Source organism: Hipposideros armiger, unplaced genomic scaffold (assembly GCF_001890085.2).
Source record: "Hipposideros armiger isolate ML-2016 unplaced genomic scaffold, ASM189008v1 scaffold_221, whole genome shotgun sequence".
NCBI classification, from domain to species: domain Eukaryota; kingdom Metazoa; phylum Chordata; class Mammalia; order Chiroptera; family Hipposideridae; genus Hipposideros; species Hipposideros armiger.
In genome coordinates, this window is record NW_017731571.1 from 837,766 (window position 1) to 853,111 (window position 15,346).

At 40.2% G+C, this 15,346-nt stretch overlaps 1 protein-coding gene across 1 annotated transcript in view; it reads right to left on the bottom strand.

The window, feature by feature from the left end:
• Positions 1 to 12,840, bottom strand: part of MPP7 (MAGUK p55 scaffold protein 7) — a 288,725-nt gene extending 275,885 nt beyond the window's left edge. The window contains exon 1 of the mRNA XM_019654387.1: positions 12,661 to 12,840. The gene's annotated coding sequence lies outside the window, so the exon portion shown is untranslated. The remainder of the gene's footprint in view (positions 1 to 12,660) is intronic.
• Positions 12,841 to 15,346: the final 2,506 nt, after the last annotated feature.

The following is a 15,346-nucleotide window of genomic DNA, read 5'->3' on the forward strand; positions in this document are numbered from 1 at the left end:
GAGAGAGAGAGAGAGAGAGAGAGAGAGAGAGAGAGAGAGAGAGAGAGAGAATGCGCACGCGAGCGAGAGAGAGAAAGAGGGAGAGATTCTTAAGTTTTCAGTGACCAAGGCAAGGAAGAGAACAGGGAAACACTTTCCAACGCCTCAACCCTTCCTTCTCACAATGAGGCTTTGAGCCTTGAGGAAGCTACGTTTAGAAGAACCGGCTGTTTACGAACATTCCCCTAAAAGGAAGGCCATAGATGGTTCCTGTTCTATTGGAACTATGATGGAATCCTGACATTATCCCAGGCAAGCCGCATGCCTCACTGGGAACCAAGGGGCCAGGGAAAGGAAAGCCACCTTATGCTGTTCTCGCCGATGTGGCCGCCCACCTTCCAGTGAGTTCTGTATCCTTGGCTAATAAAATAGGGATCTCAGTCTAATCCACAGTGGATGTGGAAATGTTCCCTGCCTACCAATTAGGATACCACCTAAAAATGTTACTGCTGGTTTTAGAGGGAAGAGCAGTTGAAACTGAAGATGCCAACTCTGAGACATTCGAATACCCAGGAGACAGCACTGAGCAACTGCAAACGTGCTTCAGCAGATTAGGGCTCAGGTGGATTCACTGAACTGGAGCTCAGTGGAACCCTTGGCATTTCAGAAGTCACTCAGTCACACAGGAAAAATGGCTGAAACCACCAAGATAACTGGCAAAGGCCCAGCTATGGGGGATGCGGTCCTGAATAGTGGGTCAAGGGTTGAAGACACTCCCACAATTAAGGGACAGGAGCAAGAAGAAAAGCCAGTGGCAGAAACCAAACTGCCTGAGAAATAGGAGAACTAAGCTCCCCAACATCCAGTCATCAAATCTAGTCCATCATTCCGCCCAAATCTCTGCTAAATCCGTCCCTGCCCCACCCACCCCCCATTCCCCAGTTCAACCCCTCACCATTGTCCATCTGTACTATGTCAGCGACCTCCTTGCCATCTGACCCCCACTATAACCAACAGTGAATTATATAAACTTCATGTTTGATCATGACATCACTGCGAAGTCCCATAAACTTAGTTTGTTTTTCAAACTGAGATACATTGTGGAGGTTCAAGGGTAGGCATAAAAATGACACATCTTTCTGGCGTGTCGATTTTCCACAATGGACAGCGATTTTTCAGTCTGTTAAACCAAACATAAACTTCAGAATAATTTCATGCTTACAGTGGACTACTTTTGATGTACCCTCAGACTTCTCCTAGGCAAACGTCTATCCTTAAGGCAGGGGGGTGGGAGGGGGGGCGGGGGGCGGCACTTTGGTGGTGAGAAGCATGCTTGACCACATTAAGTTACGGAGCCAAAGAAAGGAGTGAAGGTGTACAGAAGAAAAAACAAATCCCAATACAAATTCAAGTCACGTGATTATCTCCCACATTGGTCTCTGGCATAAAGAGAATGGGTGGTTGGGTCTGAATCCTGGCTTTACCACTTCATATGGCTCAGGGCAAAGTATTTAACTTCTCCACAACTTGGTTTTATCCATTTGTAAAATGAAAAATGGCAATACTCAAAGGGCTGCTGTGAGAATTAAGCCTGAGTATCTACGCACAGTGCCTGGCATATAGTAAGGGATCAATAATAAATGGCAGCTATTCTCTGTAAACTCCAGCCTCTCCCAGTCTGTTACAACAGTCCAAAGCTCTTAAGTCCAAAATAACTCTCAGACAGGAAAACATCTAGTTCGATAAGCAGTCTTGCTATACCATTCACAGTCTGTCCCTAATGATATTTTAAGTTCCATATGCAAAATTAAGAGTAAATGTAATTACCCAGCTCTAGACTCATTTAGAGATTAGAAACAGCTAGAACAACAGAAGCCAAGTTAAAATCACTGTAGTTATCATTTATAAAGTGTCCAGACACTGCACTGAAAACAACCAAACAGATCTTACTGGTTAGTTTAATAGTCAGCATGCACACCAATGATGAAATAAAGTACTTCACTAAGGAGATACCATCCTAATACACGCATGAGAGGAAGAACACCTGAAAACCTTATAGGAAGAATCCTACTGCTGATCATCAACAGCTGTTAACCAGTTCCCAGGAGGGGTTCCACAAATGCACACAGGTGTTTACATAGCATTTGATGTCTGTGTGCTAAGTGCTGTGTATTCAGTCATCACTCAAATTATGAAAAGAAATTCAGGGAGGGAGGTGCAGCTTAAAACAGGTCTGGCCTGAAGCAGCAGAACCTGTTTCAAGTCACAGTCAGCAGTTAGCAGGAAATCAGGGCGAAAGTCTACAGTTAAAGGCTGAAGGCCTGTGCTTTGCCGTTTTCTCTCACCCTAATTCCATTAGATGCTCTAGTTCCATTTGACTTGCCACTCCCGGCATCAGTTTCGCCTACTGCGTCCCTTTTTTCCAAGGGGAACTTTTTTTTTTTACCATCTTTTATTTTCTACCATCCGTTTCTCAACATTATAAATGTTAAAGAGGGGGAAATGCGGTCACAAATAATAGCTTTTATCATTCAACCCACGGGATGCCAGTAACATATATAAAAGATAAAATACAGTCAACATTTCGCCTATGTTATTAACACTACAAGCACCTCGAAGACAAAGATATCTTACACATTTTCAAATCTCTCAGAATACAATGTAAGCTACATAGAAGGCAATGACATGCTATAAATACATTATTCCAGAGGCAAGAAAAATTCTGTTTTCATTTTTAAAATTCCAATTGCTTTAATAGCACCAAGGTGTGGCCAACATTATTTTCTTCTTTCAAATGAATTAAGCTACTTCCAAAATATAACAAAAGGACTTTACTATTAATAGTTTCCTTTGGACTGACTTATGTCTACAAACCAGTGCAAATTAGCTTGGCGTTTCAAAGAAAAACAATGGAGAGACCAATTTAACGTAGTCATCCTGAACTGACTTGTCCTATAATCCCATAATGCTGAAAACTGATTTTTAAGTGGGGATGAGGAAAATGGGGAGGGGATGCGAAAGCACAAATTGGTAACTACAATATTGACACAGGGATACAAAAGACAGTTTGGGGAATATAATCAATAATGTTGTAAAGATTTTGTAGGGTGTCAGCTGGGCACATGTCTTATTAGGGAGACCACTTTATGGACGGTGTAGAGGCCTGACCACTGCACTGTATGTATACCTGAAGCTGAATAATATTGTAAGTCAACTATAATTTAATATATATATAGTCACAGGATATGGAGTATAGTATAGGGAATAGAGTCAATGGAACTGTAATAGATATATACGATGTCAGAAGGGCAATAGAGTGGGGGGGGGGTTATTACTTTGTGAGTGATATCACAATGTCTATTACATTGTTTTGTACACCTGAAACTAATAAAAAAAATCAAACATTTAACCTGCCTTTTTGATACTAACTACATCTCAAATAATATATTTTCTCTTTATAAAAATATTCAAATAAATGAAAAAAATAATTAAAATATCACCTTTTGGTAAACCCCTAATGGATCTTGGCAATGATTACCGATGGTCATGAACCTGGAGATCAACATTGCACGGCCCCAGCTAGTGGTACATTTCACCGCCTATGAAGCAGTGCTGCCAAAAAATAGACACTGAATCAAATCAAGATCTGATTACTACTCACAGGAAATAACAGAAGAACATGTTAAACCATGTTATTAAATAAAAAGCATGACAACAGGTTACCACCTGTTATAATTCTTCTTAATTATGATGACGCTACCAAACAAATATTTCTTGATAAATGTACAGGACGTTTAAGTTCTCTTTGTGATTACTTTCATCTTAAAAGATGAGGAAAGTCAATCAAGTATTAGCATGTTTATGGACATAATTATTGTGATAAGACAGCAAAATGAACAGTTTCATACAGGTCTGGAGTTGCTGTTCTCAGAAATATTTTTCTTCTTAGGGTTACCAACCTTTCTTTCGCTTGGAAAAATACAGCAGAGCTGAGCCAAGAAGTAACAGGTCCCTGCTTCTAAGAAGATAGCTTTAGGAGTAAGCAAGCCACGAAGCTGAATCCAGTTCAGCAGCCTCAGGGGAGACACATTAGTATGAGCTGGCTCCCAACTGCACTGGCCAGAGATGCTATCAGCCAGCTGTTCTCAAAGTGATCCATGAAACCTGGGGCTCCTCAAGCATCTTTCAGGACACCCCATGACAGCAAAATAACGCTGAAAGGTTATTTGCAATTTTCACTGTACTGACATTTGCACTGATGCTATAGACACGTAAACAAGGGTGTGTAAAATTGCTGGCACCTTCGCATGAAGCAACGCAGTGGCGCCAAGTGTACAGGTAATCATTGCAGTCCTCATCATTGTGAGCTGATGATGGGGGGGGATGTCAGTTTCACATGAGAATGTCCTTGATGAAACAGTGAAAATTTTGCTTGACCTTGAATCCATTTCCTTTTAATATTCCATGTGACAAAATAGGAAGTACACATAAGAACTGATGTTATACACTGAAATATGATGGTTGTCTCAAGGAAAAGAAATTGTGCCAATGGTTTGATTTGCAAGCTGACCTAGCAATTTCCCCCCATAGAATATCATTCTTCTATGAAATAACTACTGAAAAACAAACTGAGGACTGAAAGTTGGGTATACGGTAGATATTTTCCCAAAAGTGAAAAAAGCAAACCTGTTGCTTTAAGGAAAACACCTGATATATTTGTTGCCAATGATAAAATTCAAGCTTCCAAGCAAAAATTGGGTTTTTGGAAAATTATATCTGCCACCAGGAACAAGACAGCTTTCTCAATACTTAAAGATTTTTCTGATGAGATCACCGATGATTTTAACAAATGTGATTTTTTTCAATTGGTATCATAAAATGTGCCAACATTTGGGAAACGTATATAATTCTATATACCATTATTTTCCAAATCATGCATTTGTAAAAAGAGTCAAAGTGCAAGACAGACCTGTAGATTTAAATGTCACACAATGAGAAAAGCTTATTGACATCGATTCAAGTTCCACTCAGCAACTAAACTTTAAGAAATTGTCACATGCAGAGCTTTGATGTAATATTGAAGAGAATATTCGCAATTATTTTAAAAGACAATTAAAATACTCCTCTCTTTTCCAACTGCAGGTCTGTATCAGGCTGGACTTTCTTCATTTACTTCAGCCAAACAATAAATCACAACAAATTGAATGCAGAAACAAAGTGAGACTCCAGCTGTCTTCTATTAGCCAAACATTAAAAAGAGTTGCAAAAATGCATAATGCCACTCTTTATTGTAATAATTATTTTTTCATAAAGAAGTGTTATTATGTTAACATATGAGATTATTATTTTTCAATGAATTCTCTAATAGTTCCTGTTTGAGTTTCTAAAACAGGAAATAGTGATAGGTATAACCCACATAAACAGTAGTCCTTAATAATTTTTAAGAGTGTGAACTGGTACTGAAACCAAACGTCTGAAAACCACAACTCCAAGGTTTGGAGCCCAGGTCAAGGCTGTGCTTGTTCAAATGAGCTTTCAGACAAGACCTTATTCTATGATTTTGCCTTTGAACAAAACACTAAAAGTTGGGAGCCCAGCAGGATTCAAGGAACAGACTAAGATCGCTAACTGCCTCCAGTATTATTCCATGCTGTTTGTTACAAGGCAGGGTCATGGAAATGAGCAGGAGGATGGCATCTGGGACCTGCTAATGTTGTTTTTTCCATCTGAGTGCTGGTTACACAAGTGTGTTTGGTTTGGGAAAATTCAGTGAACAGCACACTTAAGATACATGTGTTAGGATATATGCATACCCTAGTAGATGTATAGAGATTATTCATTTTTCCAGGTAGATATTGTGCTGCATACATTTTTTTTTAATTCATAGTTTAAGATGCATAACAATTTCCACTTTGTTTTTCCAAACACACAATGGCTTTCAACCAACCAGAGTCATTACATACATATACTTACTTTGGAAAAGCCTAACAAAAGTAATTCAAATTTTTAAATTTAAAAACCGCAATATACACAACTATAATTTTGGGGGGTTAAGAGCTATGTATCATCTATGACAGCTGCTTTACCAAGACCAGGGAGAGAATTCTGTGCTTATTTCTCCGGTTTTCAAAACCAATAACACCAAGTCACACACAAAAAAAATGAAATCAAATACAATTTTAAAAATAAAATCTCCCAATTAATGGTGAAAGTAAAGATGAATTCCCTTTAAGGTATTAAAGCAATCAAGAGGCCACTATAAGGGCACCCCAGTCGGGACCCTCTCTAGTTTTGAGAGCTGTTACTTTCTACTCTAATAAAACTATCCTCTGCTACCAAAAAAATAAAGAGGCCACAATATCTGCTATATGATATTCAACATATCACTACAAGTCAGGACAAACGCAAAAAGGCAAGGAAATACAAAAGACAAGTTAATAAGAATTGGAAGAAAAATGGTCATTATTTTAAATGAAATAATCAACTTCATAGAACATCGAAAAGAAAAACTAGCCATTAAAATACAAGAGTTTAGCAAGACCAAAAATATTAACTATAGAAAGATTAACTGCTATATATGATTCCCCTATACCAGAGGATAAAAAAAAATGTTATCCACAATAGAAGCAAAAACTGAGATACCTAGGAATTAATCTAACAAAGAAGAAACAGACTCTTATAGAGAAAATTTAAACTATTAAAAAGACATAGATACCTTTGATATACACTTTCAACCACGGCTATATATCAATATCACCAGAGGAATTTTTAAAAAATACAATTGCTGGGTTCTACTCCCTAGAGATGACAATTCAGTTTATCTGGGGTAAATGGAACATGTTTTTAAAAAGCTTGATTTTAATGTAAAACCAGGGTTAGAAACCACCAGCTTAAATGTGATTGAAAAAGATCACAGATGGGACTCACACTTCTAGATACCAAGATCTATAAACAAGTTGTAGTAATGAAAATGAAAATAAAAACAAAAACCACTGCAGAATTCAAACAGGAAGAGAAAAACTGTAGAAGCATCATTTCCTTAACTAAGAATGGAGAAATATTTCCTAAACAAGACCTGGAAAGTGAAAAAACATAGATGAATCTAACTATAACAAAATTAAAGAAACTAAAGATTGTGTTCCATAAAGAATTTCAAAGAAAAAACTTGACAAACAAGTAAAAAGCTAAGAGAGGATATTTGCACCACTTAAAATCCAATGAGATTAACATCTAAAATATATATTAAAAAACACCTCTCTTGTAAATCAGGGCAGAAAGCAGGGAGGAGGATAAGAAAATCAAATAGAACAAGAGGCAAAGAACATATAAAGGCCAATTCACAAAAAGAGAAACCCACACAGCTAATAAGCATATGACAGGATACTCAACTGCATTAGTAATCAGAGAATTGCAAGTAAGAACAGTTAACATCACTCCATCTGTTGCAGATTGAAAAGAAATGATAAGGTCAGAAAATACCAAGAGCCAGCAAGAATGTGGGAATAACAACCTGTGTACTCAGCAACATAATACTATATTACCTCCACTTTACAAAGGAGAAAACAGAGGTAAGAAATTTGCCTCAAGTCAAAGATCTAGTAAGTGGCAGAGAAGAGATTTGAATCCAGATCTTTCAAACTTCAAAGCCTTAACCACTACACTCAAATGCCCCCTGGCATTTTCTCAATGGTTTTATAACCAGCAGCAACACTGTTACGTTGGACTGTATTAGAAACTCGAAGTCTCTGGGCCCATCCCCAGACCTACTAAATCAGCAACTTAAATTTTAACAATCTCCAGGAGATTCCATGCTGAAGTTTGAGAACCATTGGTCTCAAGTTTCCATACTCAATTTGATGTATGTATGTTAAATGATTACCATGTTGAAAATTCCATGGGCCGGTCGAGTGGTGTGTTGGTTAACAACTGGCTTGGGATGCCAGAGGGGCCCGGTTTGGACCCCACATATGAAGGCCAGTGACACTGCCCTCTACAGCTACGATGCTGAACAACAGCTCAACCTGGAACTGGGCTGCCGTGAGTCGGTGACGGCGTGGGCTGCAGCCCCGGCTGCACTGGGTTGCCATGGGCTACTGTGTGTAGCCAGCAGCCAGTGTGAGCGGCCAGCAGCCGCTGTGAGTGGCCATCCAGAAGCCGGCGACTGATCTGCCTCGCCCAGGAAGAGCGCAATGATGGTGCCAACTTGGGCCAGTGAAGCAACATCCTCCACAACTAGACTGAAGAAGAAAAGGACAGCAACTTGTCTGTTCCCCTTCCCCTAATTCCCTAGCGCTGTTCCCATCCCCCAGTTCCCCAATAAAAATCTTTAAAAAAAAAAAAAAATTCCAAAATGTAAAATTGTGGTCCTACCTAAAATGACTCTAAACATATCAAAATAATATTAACTCATTTACTCATTGCCCACATCACAGCAGCTCTTCCCCTAAACCTGACAAAATGCCTAATCTGTACCCTGATTAGACCACCTAAAAAAGTCTACTTTCATAGGTCTTACTGGAAACTGAGCTAAATTCCAAACATGAAAAGAGCACAGAGGTCCAAATTGAATCTCCAGAAGTTAAATCAGAAGCCATATTAGGAAGAGGAAAAAACTATTTTGAATATCAGCAGTAGAAGCTTGATAAATCTTGGTCCATAGTTCCATAATCCGTTTTATCCCTGGTTCAATGCCATCACTTCAACAAACTTCCAATTGCCACAGGAGAAGTTATAACCCTCAGAAATATTTCCCAAGATTCAAGTTGCTCCAAGTAAACATATATAGACACTGGCTTTCAAAGAGCATGTTTTTATCATGAGTAAAGCTAATCAGATGCTTTTACCATATACACTACAGCAAAAAGTGCTCAAGCTGTCCCTGCTCCTTACCGAGACCAGCCCTTTACAGGACGCTACCTGACCCCTCTCTTTTCAAAGCAATATTTACACCAAGAACCTTCCTTCCTTCCTCAACTCAAGTTCTTAATCTTAGTACAGCTTTATGTGTATTCAAGTTTGCCTATTTCTCATACAGCCTTTCCTTAAGGGAATGAAAGACAGAGTATCAGAAGTACACTGAATCACCAACCAGAATTTGAGAACCTACTATATGCCAGATAACTCTTTTAAGCTATTCACTTGCATAGGCAAGTCATTAATTTTACAAAGTTCAGGGTTCCACTTATTTTTTAATATTTAAAACATAAATCTGAACACTGAAGAGTTAACTAGCGCAAGTCTGCACGACAGGGTAGCTATAAACCCGAGTTAAAACGCTTACTGACTTGATTAAAGTTGTTAAAGGTGCAGAAAACTCTGGGAAGCCCATGCTCAGGCAAGTTTTTAATCTGCCTGGTTACGTACAACCACCCACCTTTCTTTCCAGCTCCCACTCACCCAAGGGCTGGCAGCACTGCTGGGAGCTACCTTCCTAGAAGGAAGGGCACCTATTTATTTTCCTCCTCCCAAAGCACCATCAAATTTCCTGACAACCACAGCTGATTCCAAGAAACAAATGACTAAAGCTCTCCTCCCCACACAAGGTTTAGTGGAACTGAAATCAACTCCAACCACCTAAAGACCTTCCCGTTTATATTCTTCTCCTGCCTTTTAAAAGTCCAGTGCTTTCTGCAAAACATCTCGCAAAACGCAATCCTCCTAACTAGTCCTTCTTCTCCACTAACATTGCCATTTCTATACCTAGAACAGGCAAAGCTTTTATGAAAGCAACAGCTATGTTTTCCCATCTCCCTTCTGTAACAATCTCAACAAGCTATCCAATCAGGAACAAACAAGCCTGACTAACAACAGCCCCTACCAAATCAGCAAGAGAATGCTCCACTCTCAATCATAAGTGAAGCAAGGTGAAAATCATGCTCTCCTAAAAGATGAGAAAGATATATTAAGTGAGCATTCAAGAGGGAAAAAAAAAAAAAACTTTTACAAGCCTGGATAACTTAAGTATTTGCTCATAGCAAGTATCCAGTAATCTTGCTATATGTATCCACTTAATGCTACCAGTTCTTTCAAAGAATCAGTGATGGAAGAAAGCAAAGAATAAAATTATGCTCAAACAGCTTAGTCACATAAGATTTTAACAATACACAAGCCATTTTAAAAAAAAACAGTTCAAATGTACTTAATAAAGACCAATAAATCCAGATCCTGGTCTAGGTTCCTGACCACAGGGAGAACCAGAGAACTCTTTAGAACTTATTTCTAAAATTACTGACAATTTCTGCACTTTAAATTAGGTTACCATTTCCCTGAAAATACTCTCATTTCATAAAACTGACTTAAATCACTCATTGCAATAATTGCAATTACAATAGAAATAGTTGTAGTACATTTGTACCATCGTCAACGGAATGCTATAAGAAAAATATCTGATGGAAATCTCCAATAAGCAGCAGCCAGTGCACCATCTAGTGGAAGTTGTGTAATGTCGTAATTAATTTTTTTTAAAAAAGCACCGAAACCCTATGTAAGAACACAAGCAACTACTTTAAAAACAGCCTAAATTCTTTCCAGTTTCCCACACTGCAAGGGAGCTGTGATTATCAAAAGAGAGGACTCATTTTCCATACAAATTAACAGACAATAAAGGTTTCTTGATGGAAATTCTTGCTTGGGAGCTAGACATTTTAATCTGACAGGAGAGGAAAAATTAAGTAAAGGCATTAATATAAAAACAAATAAACAGAATCAGAGCTAGATGACAGGGCTTGCGTAAAGGATGCTTTATATCCTACACAAATAAGTTATGTCAAAACATACATGTTACAAGCATCAGAAGCATCAGCAACAAAAACAAGGAATTGCTTCATGATTAGAACAGTTCCATTCAGTAATTCATAAGACATTTCCATGTGCCTGATGACTAATAAATTTAACATAACCTAACAATACTCTAGAGTTCTCTGAACCTTGACACCATTTAAGAGATTCCTCCCAAATACCCATCGAAGCCTGCTCTCAATTAACTCCTACACTCTCTTGAGTTATTCCAATTAAGGAAAAAGTGATTTTTACATTTTCAACCCTTCTATTAAATTTATAGTAAAAACTTCCCAAAACAAAGTCATACATCATGACCAAAATGCATTACCTCATTTTTATTTGCCTTATGCATATTATTTCAATGCAAATCAAAACCTGTACTTAAGCCCATTGATACAAACACAAAGTTCTCTAATTTGGAACACCTCCCAAAATTTAAAATAGAAATTTTCACATAGCACCACTAGGTTGTTTTGTTTTTGACAGTGCAAAAAATTACCTTTCTGGTGTGATTCAAACTATCTTAGCAACCTAGGAGGAAAAAAACTAAGACAATATTTCTTTACTTCGAAATAGCCATCTCCATCTGACTCATGTACATATGATCAAATCGGTATGCAGAGCTTGCTTGATGGTGGGGACCCTACTGGATCCTGGATTAAATCCATTAAAGGTACAAAATCGAGTAGGAGTTAAGTAACCTGGGGCAGAATTACTTTCACCTCTAGGGCGTTCTAGGTTTTTCACCTGTGAAATGGGCATGATAAACAGCACCGGTCTCCAGAGAGTAGGACACTAAAATTGATGCCATGTTATGAGCATCTCAATTAAAAGACCTAAATGGAAATACCGGCTTGTAGAAGAGAGTGCACCTGGAAGGCGAGAACACTGCTCCAAGAGTCCTCACAGTGCCATTACTGCTAAAACTCGTGACCTTCACCGTTTCACTTGTGAACAAATGGTGAATGAAAAAAGGTTATTAAACATACCAAAGAAAAGGGAACAGCAATTCAAGATGTTTCTCTATTAGCAAATCAAATCATGTAGCTAATTGCCTAGGGCTTGTCTACAAAGTATTACTGCATGCATAGCAGGTGTATCCCTAAAACCCAAACCCCAGAGACTGTTTTAAAAGAGGGTTTAAAAGGCATTGAATGCTGTTTTAAAAAAAATTAGAAAAAGAAAAAAGAATCATCATTTTACTCTCACCCACGACAGAGTGACAGAAACAAGGTCCCACCCCCACAATCCCTTCAAACCTGCACAGGCATTCCTCATCAACATTCCTCCCCCTCGTTCCGATCGCGCCGCTCCCCACTTCAGCCCAGACAAAGGTGAGTCACCCTGCTGGGTCTACTTGTCACTTGAGGAAAAGCCCCCAAACAAGTTCACGTTAAAGGTTGTTTTTCATTGAAAAGATAAGAAATAAGTAAGCAATGTCAACGTATAAATAGCACTGCAAAGCTCCTGTCTCCAGAAAATGTGTAATTAACAGTACCCAAGTAGACACCTTTCTCAAATTTAAAAAAAAAAAAAAAAAAACAAACCACTCAGCTTATCACTACTTATCAGTAGGTCCTTTTCCCTCTGATACCTAACTCTGACTCAACTCTGCGGTTTTCCCTCCACCTGCACGTCCCACCGCCCTCCTAGGGCCCAGCCGCCTCGCCCGGAGTCCTGCAAGATCCCCAAGGGGTCCCGCCTGCAGCTGCCCCTCGCCCGGACCCGCCCCCTCTCCTCCGCAAGGTGCCGCGGCCGCTGCAGGCTCTCGGACCCAGGCGCCTGGAGGCGGGCGGGAGGCGGCCCGGCCGCAGCCGGCGGGAGCAGCAAGGGGAGCAGACCCCCACCGCCCGCACCGCGCCCGGTGCGCCAATCGGCGCAGCAGCTCCGGCGCCCCATTACCTGCTCTGGGGTGCGGTGCCCCGCGGGAGGCACGCTCACTCTGGCCCCTGCAGCCCCTGGCTCGGAGGCAAGGAGACGGCGACAGCGGCAGCCGCAAAGGACAATCAGGAGCCAGCGGACGCAGAACGCACGAGCCCAGTAGGAGCCAAGCCCCCACCTCCAGCCCTGCGAGTAACCGACTCAGCCCCCTCCCTCGGCGAGGCGGGGCCAGAGGGGAGGGGGCGGGAGCTGGGGCTGGGCTGCACCGCCCGCGGGGCGTGAGCGCCGCGGACACTTTGTAAGAGGCGCCTGCCGATAGGCTGAGGTAGGGGTAGGTGTCTCAGACTTGAAGACAGCCTCGCCAGCAGAGTTCCCTGATTGGTCGGTAAGAGAAAACAAAGCCGAGCCCTGATTGGTGACAGTTGTGTAGCTCCTCTTCCCCTACCTTCAATCATCGGAAGCTCCGCCTCCACCCGCTGGGTTCCCAGGTGGCTGCTGAATGGGCTGTGTTTTATAGACCAGCAGCCTACCTGAAGAGAACCCCGGATACCCAGGTTCCTTTGTCAGTTGCGAGCTTCCTTAACCTACTGATTCTTTTGATTTTCGTATGAACTTGGTGAATAACATCTAATCTTTGACATCGCTTGGATTTTGAGAAGTCTCAGGGGTGTTTTTTAAATGCTGCATAAGATTCAGAGTGAAATTGCCATATGCAAAGAAAAGGCATAAAATGTTTTCACCCCAGTGAGAGTATGCATGACTTTTTTTTATTATTATTACCTTTTTGTGTTCCATATTGAGCATATATTACTTTTATAATTAGGAGGAAATTTAAAAAAATAGAAAATGAGGAAGGTGCACAGCATGGTAAAGGCAAACTTTTTAGGATATTGAGGGGGCTAATTCTTCCACAATAGAAGAAAATAAAGTAACATATGCAACAGCTGAGGGCCATCAAAAAATATGTATTGGTTTCAGCTCCCTTCAGCTCTCTTAAAGAACTTTACAAATATGACTGAGGTTTCCCCATCCTCTTTCCTGAGTAACTACTATTTTTCCAACACATACAAATAGTGTAGAATGCATTACACTATAAACAGATCCTCCCTAACAGAAAAAATTTAGACTCCAAAGTACCAAATAAATAAAGCTTTAACCAAAAAAAAGAAAGACTACCAAAAGAAATTCAGAAGATACAAATAAGAAAACTCAGATAATGCAGGGAATTATAAGAAAGAAAGGAATATGACAGGCCTTCAAGATATGACTCGGCTTTGAAAGTTGAAAGCTGGAGAGAGGAAGGAGTTTAGATAATTATCAATGACCCATAGTTGAAGTAATCGGAGCTCTCAGACCACATCAGCTAAGCCCCAAGTCATCCTAGTTGGTTTAGAAGGGGAGAAACATCTCTCACCTGGGGACCACACTCACTTAACTCTCTCTGGCTGTCATACTATTCTACAATATTTGTTCTTGTCATTCCTATGAGATTCGGAAATAAGCTATTCAGAACTAAGCACTTCTCCCAACAACTCTATAATAGTAATAAAAAAAATGGAGATTGACAAAAATCAAACTGGCAGAAGTAAAGGAATGTTTAGGTAAACATGAACTTGTGAAGAAGTAATGACAAGAAACTTGATACAAAGATTAGGACAAATCCCCTTTTCTCTTTTTTCCTAAGAATAAGGTAAAAGCTCTTTAGAGGACAGTAACCTCATTAACAGATTTTTTTTTACAGAATGCTTGTAAATACATGGGCTCCTAAACAATAGTCTGAAAATGTGTCCCAGAGTAGTCTGAGCAAGTAACTTAGTGTTGAGATATATTTATGTTCAAATATGTAGGGGGAAAAAAAGAGGTGATAAGTTGAACTTACAGTATTAGCAGATCTATAAGGTAGGAGAGCACTCCCCACTATAGAGGGACAATCAGAGGAAATGCTGGGGAATGTCAGAGTGCCTCAGTGTCTCCAGCTGATAGTGGCAAGTGAAAAAGTAAATTAAAAACGTAATCTTTAAAATGTATGGCACGGTGCTTCAAGGCCACTGGCAAGTTACCTCTGCATCCCAATAATAGAGTTCAAAAATTAATTATAAAGATAGAGGGTGCCTGATAGAATCCAAGGGCAAAAATAAGTCAGTCCTCAGGAAGACCCGGAGCCAGGACTAGAAAAGCCATGAGGAACTCAGCTGAAGTTTTCTCACTCTTCAAACCTGCCCCTCTCTACAATTCTGCTCTAATTCTTCTTTATTTTTCTCTGGAAAACAGCTTTTCTGGCTTCTAAATCCATGAGTCAGAGTAAAGCTACCCCAGAGGGCCCCCTCCCTCCATACACAATGACTTGAATCAACTCCCTTGACCCAATCCCAAATTCTGTGGAGAGAAAATATGACTGGTCCAGCCTGGTCTCCCTCTCCCCACAGCCCCATCACATGATCAGAGAGGTGATACTGGAGGGGAATCACCAACATGGCTGCAGGGCCCATTCCTGTTGATGGGCAGTTATTTCCCAGAGAATAGGCGCTGGGCAGGTTACCAGAGAGGCATCATCATGTTTGCCAGGTTTTCAATTGTTAGTCAGTGAGGCTCCATTTTTCCAGTCAGTGAAAGTTTTTGCCTGTCTTTTCATACTAAAATGGAGACCCAGAGGTCAAGGCCAAAGCCTTCTATGGTGATTTCCAGCTTTCTTGAAATCTCTCTCTCT